The sequence below is a fragment of the Schistocerca serialis genome, unplaced genomic scaffold (assembly GCF_023864345.2).
Source record: "Schistocerca serialis cubense isolate TAMUIC-IGC-003099 unplaced genomic scaffold, iqSchSeri2.2 HiC_scaffold_433, whole genome shotgun sequence".
NCBI classification, from domain to species: domain Eukaryota; kingdom Metazoa; phylum Arthropoda; class Insecta; order Orthoptera; family Acrididae; genus Schistocerca; species Schistocerca serialis.
In genome coordinates this window covers 7,501-15,000 of record NW_026048011.1, presented here as the reverse complement: position 1 = coordinate 15,000, position 7,500 = coordinate 7,501, and the positions used below count along the sequence as shown (strand labels likewise).

At 49.6% G+C, this 7,500-nt stretch overlaps 1 non-coding gene across 1 annotated transcript in view; it reads left to right on the top strand.

Annotated features, from left to right (window-relative positions):
- Positions 1-6,842: 6,842 nt before the first annotated feature.
- LOC126446821 (small subunit ribosomal RNA) overlaps positions 6,843-7,500 on the top strand; it is a 1,909-nt gene continuing 1,251 nt past the window's right edge. The window contains exon 1 of the ribosomal RNA XR_007583479.1: positions 6,843-7,500. This exon is cut by the window's right edge and continues 1,251 nt beyond it. This is a non-coding gene — a ribosomal RNA (small subunit ribosomal RNA).

The following is a 7,500-nucleotide window of genomic DNA, read 5'->3' as shown; positions in this document are numbered from 1 at the left end:
CATCTATGGGACGCCAAGCCGACTAAGACATCGATGGGCCCACAGTGCCCATCTTTCGACGCCACCCACAAAGCATGCAGCCTGTGTCGACCACAGCACCCAAACGCCAGTGCCTCTGCCGCACGAAGTCGTGGACCGGCAATCACACCACCCGCACCCGCTCGTGCCCCACCCCAACCGCCAAACTCGCAACGCCAGCGGATGAACGGCGGAAGTTTCCCGCAGTCGTAATGTGCAATCCACACCTATAACTTGCGTTTCATGAAGAGTTATGTCCAATATGCGACATTCCCGCTGTCCCTATACATGAGCTGCGAGCTGTACCACGTACAAGCTACAGACGCGATCGCATTGCTCACTGTACGGATTCCCATGCCGAGCGATCAGCTAGGAAGCGCCCCATCCACGTCGGTACCCTTGGGCGTTGCACTCGCAGTCGCAAAAAACGTTGGGCAAATATATTTCTCCGATGCTGAGCGATCAGCTAGGAAGCGCCCCATCCATGTCGGTACTCGTACGCGTCGCACTCGCAGTCGCAAAAAACGCTGGGCAAATATATTTCTCGGAAGAGTAATGACAGTCCGAGCCTCCTGCGTGGGAAGAGTCTTTCTAGGCCCTGACCCACGGGAAGCGTGTAGCTTCCCCCATCCCGGACATTTCACGTCGTCACACTACCGGTATTGACTAATAGACTGATTGCTGATAATCATTAGCCACACACTGGGGGAAACGGCCGACAGGGGCGGCAACATAGTGGAGCCGCAGTGTCACTAATGTACAGAGATAGAACAGTTTCGACTGGAACCAGAGTAACCGTATACACGGCACTGATTAGTAATAGATGCAGAGCCATCAGAATACAGATAATATATACAACCGTCCCTATACATGCTGAAAGACTCTGCACACAATGAGAACCACACGTCAGCCAGACACTATCACACACTACTCTCTGCCTCTAACAGGCACACACACAATATCTAACCACCAGCATGGAAGAACATCCGGTGCATCCTCTCCGCCACATTACACAATCCACACTATCATAACCAGACCGGGAGGTCCACCCAGAAAACAGAATATCCCACCCTTCCGACATCCGCCATTGCTCAGCTAAGCCACGAACACCCACACATGTCCTACACAGGGGTGCACCCAACATCACAATACTGCCTCCTGTCACAGTACACAAACAATGGCAGGAATGAAAGACACAGATCTGCCACAACCTTGGAATCGGAGCGCCGCCTGTCATGAGCCACAAGTGCATCCTGACGTGACAAATCGGATGATCCCGCAGGCATGCACTTACGATAATCACTATCAACGAACCTGCCGCCCCCTCCCCCCCCAAAATACACCTTTCCCTACAACGTGTACCTTAACCTAAGCTATATTGTACCTTAACCTAAGCGATATTGTACCTTAACCTAAGGTATATCGTACCTTAACCTAACCTACATTGCGCCTTCACCTAACCTACGTTGTACCTTAACCTAACCTACGTTGTACCTTAACCTAACCTACGTTGTACCTTAACCTAACCTACGTTGTACCTTAACCTAACCTACGTTGTACCTTAACCTAACCTACGTTGTACCTTAACCTAACCTACGTTGTACCTTAACCTAACCTACGTTGTACCTTAACCTAACCTACGTTGTGCCTTAACCTAACCTACGTTGTGCCTTAACCTAACCTACGTTGTGCCTTAACCTAACCTACGTTGTGCCTTAACCTAACCTACGTTGTGCCTTAACCTAACCTATGTTGTGCCTTAACCTAACCTATGTTGTGCCTTAACCTAACCTATGTTGTGCCTTAACCTAACCTATGTTGTGCCTTAACCTAACCTATGTTGTGCCTTAACCTAACCTATGTTGTGCCTTAACCTAACCTATGTTGTGCCTTAACCTAACCTATGTTGTGCCTTAACCTAACCTATGTTGTGCCTTAACCTAACCTATGTTGTGCCTTAACCTAACCTACGTTGTGCCTTAACCTAACCTACGTTGTGCCTTAACCTAACCTACGTTGTGCCTTAACCTAACCTACGTTGTGCCTTAACCTAACCTACGTTGTGCCTTAACCTAACCTACGTTGTGCCTTAACCTAACCTACGTTGTGCCTTAACCTAACCTACGTTGTGCCTTAACCTAACCTACGTTGTGCCTTAACCTAACCTACGTTGTGCCTTAACCTAACCTACGTTGTGCCTTAACCTAACCTACGTTGTGCCTTAACCTAACCTACGTTGTGCCTTAACCTAACCTACGTTGTGCCTTAACCTAACCTACGTTGTGCCTTAACCTAACCTACGTTGTGCCTTAACCTAACCTACGTTGTGCCTTAACCTAACCTACGTTGTGCCTTAACCTAACCTACGTTGTGCCTTAACCTAACCTACGTTGTGCCTTAACCTAACCTACGTTGTGCCTTAACCTAACCTACGTTGTGCCTTAACCTAACCTACGTTGTGCCTTAACCTAACCTACGTTGTGCCTTAACCTAACCTACGTTGTGCCTTAACCTAACCTACGTTGTGCCTTAACCTAACCTACGTTGTGCCTTAACCTAACCTACGTTGTGCCTTAACCTAACCTACGTTGTGCCTTAACCTAACCTACGTTGTGCCTTAACCTAACCTACGTTGTGCCTTAACCTAACCTACGTTGTGCCTTAACCTAACCTACGTTGTGCCTTAACCTAACCTACGTTGTGCCTTAACCTAACCTATGTTGTGCCTTAACCTAACCTATGTTGTGCCTTAACCTAACCTATGTTGTGCCTTAACCTAACCTATGTTGTGCCTTAACCTAACCTATGTTGTGCCTTAACCTAACCTATGTTGTGCCTTAACCTAACCTATGTTGTGCCTTAACCTAACCTACGTTGTGCCTTAACCTAACCTACGTTGTGCCTTAACCTAACCTACGTTGTGCCTTAACCTAACCTACGTTGTGCCTTAACCTAACCTACGTTGTGCCTTAACCTAACCTACGTTGTGCCTTAACCTAACCTACGTTGTGCCTTAACCTAACCTACGTTGTGCCTTAACCTAACCTACGTTGTGCCTTAACCTAACCTACGTTGTGCCTTAACCTAACCTACGTTGTGCCTTAACCTAACCTACGTTGTGCCTTAACCTAACCTACGTTGTGCCTTAACCTAACCTACGTTGTGCCTTAACCTAACCTACGTTGTGCCTTAACCTAACCTACGTTGTGCCTTAACCTAACCTACGTTGTGCCTTAACCTAACCTACGTTGTGCCTTAACCTAACCTACGTTGTGCCTTAACCTAACCTACGTTGTGCCTTAACCTAACCTACGTTGTGCCTTAACCTAACCTACGTTGTGCCTTAACCTAACCTACGTTGTGCCTTAACCTAACCTACGTTGTGCCTTAACCTAACCTACGTTGTGCCTTAACCTAACCTACGTTGTGCCTTAACCTAACCTACGTTGTGCCTTAACCTAACCTACGTTGTGCCTTAACCTAACCTACGTTGTGCCTTAACCTAACCTACGTTGTGCCTTAACCTAACCTACGTTGTGCCTTAACCTAACCTACGTTGTGCCTTAACCTAACCTACGTTGTGCCTTAACCTAACCTACGTTGTGCCTTAACCTAACCTACGTTGTGCCTTAACCTAACCTACGTTGTGCCTTAACCTAACCTACGTTGTGCCTTAACCTAACCTACGTTGTGCCTTAACCTAACCTACGTTGTGCCTTAACCTAACCTACGTTGTGCCTTAACCTAACCTACGTTGTGCCTTAACCTAACCTACGTTGTGCCTTAACCTAACCTACGTTGTGCCTTAACCTAACCTACGTTGTGCCTTAACCTAACCTACGTTGTGCCTTAACCTAACCTACGTTGTGCCTTAACCTAACCTACGTTGTGCCTTAACCTAACCTACGTTGTGCCTTAACCTAACCTACGTTGTGCCTTAACCTAACCTACGTTGTGCCTTAACCTAACCTACGTTGTGCCTTAACCTAACCTATGTTGTGCCTTAACCTAACCTATGTTGTGCCTTAACCTAACCTATGTTGTGCCTTAACCTAACCTATGTTGTGCCTTAACCTAACCTATGTTGTGCCTTAACCTAACCTATGTTGTGCCTTAACCTAACCTATGTTGTGCCTTAACCTAACCTACGTTGTACCTTAACCTAACCCATATTGTACCTTAACCTAACCCATATTGTACCTTAACCTAACCCATATTGTACCTTAACCTAACCCATATTGTACCTTAACGTAACCTAATTTGTGCCTTAACGTAACCTAATTTGTGCCTTAACGTAACCTAATTTGTGCCTTAACGTAACCTAATTTGTGCCTTAACGTAACCTAATTTGTGCCTTAACGTAACCTAATTTGTGCCTTAACGTAACCTAATTTGTGCCTTAACGTAACCTAATTTGTGCCTTAACGTAACCTAATTTGTGCCTTAACGTAACCTAATTTGTGCCTTAACGTAACCTAATTTGTGCCTTAACGTAACCTAATTTGTGCCTTAACGTAACCTAATTTGTGCCTTAACGTAACCTAATTTGTGCCTTAACGTAACCTAATTTGTGCCTTAACGTAACCTAATTTGTGCCTTAACGTAACCTAATTTGTGCCTTAACGTAACCTAATTTGTGCCTTAACGTAACCTAATTTGTGCCTTAACGTAACCTAATTTGTGCCTTAACGTAACCTAATTTGTGCCTTAACGTAACCTAATTTGTGCCTTAACGTAACCTAATTTGTGCCTTAACGTAACCTAATTTGTGCCTTAACGTAACCTAATTTGTGCCTTAACGTAACCTAATTTGTGCCTTAACGTAACCTAATTTGTGCCTTAACGTAACCTAATTTGTGCCTTAACGTAACCTAATTTGTGCCTTAACGTAACCCATGTTGTGCCTTAACGTAACCCATGTTGTGCCTTAACGTAACCCAATTTGTGCCTTAACCTAACCTATATTGTGCCTCAACCTAACCTATATTGCGCCTTAACCTGACGCACGTTGTCGCTGAACCTGCTCTGTAATTGTTATGCAACTCGTTAAATTAGTGTAGTGTTGCCTAACCGCAACCCTCGCAATATAGTTCGCTATTCGCACTGCCCGGTCCCCTGTGTATCGCGTCATGTTAAACACCTTGCAGGTGTTGCTGACTTTCCACATGCTCCTGCTATACACTGTAATGTGGATAGCAGCAGGACGTACATGCCCCCCCCCCTTCCCCCCTGCCTTCGCAAGCTGGTCGTTGAGAAGTTTGCATGTTCAATGCCCTTCGCATGCCGACGTACTCAGCCTACGTTGTGGTACGGCCTGTCACCTGTCCGCCGATGTACGCAAAACCCACAAACTGTACTGCACATTGGTCCGTATGTACTGAATGATACATCGTGGCACATGTGTGACCGTACGACGACTGCGCCTAGCAACGGCAGACCATACAGTCCAAATATTGTGCACGCAGCTACGTGTCGTCTCCCTATAAGAGCTGGATTGCAGTGTGGTACGCCATTCAGACGTGTGGGAGGAACGGACGCCCTGGATGGCGATCAGCATGAGCAGTCTGTTGATGTAGTGGAGCGTGTATTCGGACGTAGTCGTCTCTTCTCACACACCGTGATAGCATGTTGCACCGCGTTCCACATCTGCGACATCCTGCAGAGGCCGGCTGACAGTCGTTCGCGCAATGGACACCGCATACGTACGGGGGCTACCTTCCACGTGTTCTCGAGGCGTGCACATGTTGTTGCGTCTATGTGGGCAGACGTAGTGTGTTGTGACACCTGACACAGGCATGCAATACTCGTTGCAAATGGCGATGGACGTCTACGTTTGCTGGTGACGTTACGCAAATGAACAACAGGTAACCCGTTGTGGTGCGGTTGTTCTCGCTAGAGGTGAATCAGTGTTGGCGACGATCGGTCGAGCTATTAACCGGTTGTTTCAGGGATACCCACCATGCCCACGAACGTGAAAGGGGACCCACCATGCCCACGAACGCGAAAGGGGATCTGGGTGTGAGGCGATACGCGGCGGTGGCTGGGTGGGACCGTCCCCGGCCGGTGAGGGGGGGCCGCCCGGCGTGCTGGCAGCGCGGTGCGTGGGCGCACGCGCTACAGCCGGCTGGTGGGGGCGGCCAGTGGCAGGCGCGCCGGCCGACGGACGCGGCAGGCGGCGCAGCTGCGCGCCGGCGCCCCCTGCTCGCGGCGCCTTGCGGCCAAAGTAGGTCCTCGCGGGCCCGGTGCGAAGCGCGGTGGCCATCTGCAGTGTGCTGGTCCGATTGAGGACTGTGTGCGCTGAGGATGCGCCGCCGCCCGGCGCTCGGCGCCGCGACGCCGTCTGCTGCTCGGTCGCCCCAGCGGTTCTCGCAGGTGGTTTGTATCGCAGCTGTGCGGACGTGTTGGCGCGTGCGCTGTGCTGGGAGAGTTCGCTTCGGCACCCAAGTGGGGCTTTTGTCCTTCTGTGGCGCTGGCGTTGGAGCTGCCGGTCACCGTAGGTGGCGCGTGTTGTCTCCCGCCGGCAATGCCACGACAGCACGCTCCCGGGCCTCTGTCGGCAGCGGCAAGCTCAGTTGGGAGCACGGGTGGTCGCACCTAAAGCGTCTACTCGCCTAACTCCGGGCGATTGCGCCTCTCTCGAACCCGACCAAGTACTTAGGACGGCGCTGCGCGCCGCCGGGACCTGAGAGGGTTTCGAGGTGTGTTGTGCAGGGGAGCTCAGCCTCCTCCTGTTTGCAGAATAATTGAGCGGACGCTTGCGTGTTCGCGCGGGCCCCCGGGACACACTCCCGGGCGGCCGGCTGCTCAGCTCTAGTTGACGCAGCTCCCTGGTTGATCCTGCCAGTAGTCATATGCTTGTCTCAAAGATTAAGCCATGCATGTCTCAGTACAAGCCGCATTAAGGTGAAACCGCGAATGGCTCATTAAATCAGTTATGGTTCCTTAGATCGTACCCACGTTACTTGGATAACTGTGGTAATTCTAGAGCTAATACATGCAAACAGAGTCCCGACCAGAGATGGAAGGGACGCTTTTATTAGATCAAAACCAATCGGTCGGCTCGTCCGGTCCGTTTGCCTTGGTGACTCTGAATAACTTTGGGCTGATCGCACGGTCCTCGTACCGGCGACGCATCTTTCAAATGTCTGCCTTATCAACTGTCGATGGTAGGTTCTGCGCCTACCATGGTTGTAACGGGTAACGGGGAATCAGGGTTCGATTCCGGAGAGGGAGCCTGAGAAACGGCTACCACATCCAAGGAAGGCAGCAGGCGCGCAAATTACCCACTCCCGGCACGGGGAGGTAGTGACGAAAAATAACGATACGGGACTCATCCGAGGCCCCGTAATCGGAATGAGTACACTTTAAATCCTTTAACGAGTATCTATTGGAGGGCAAGTCTGGTGCCAGCAGCCGCGGTAATTCCAGCTCCAATAGCGTATATTAAAGTTGTTGCGGTTAAAAAGCTCGTAGTTGGATTTG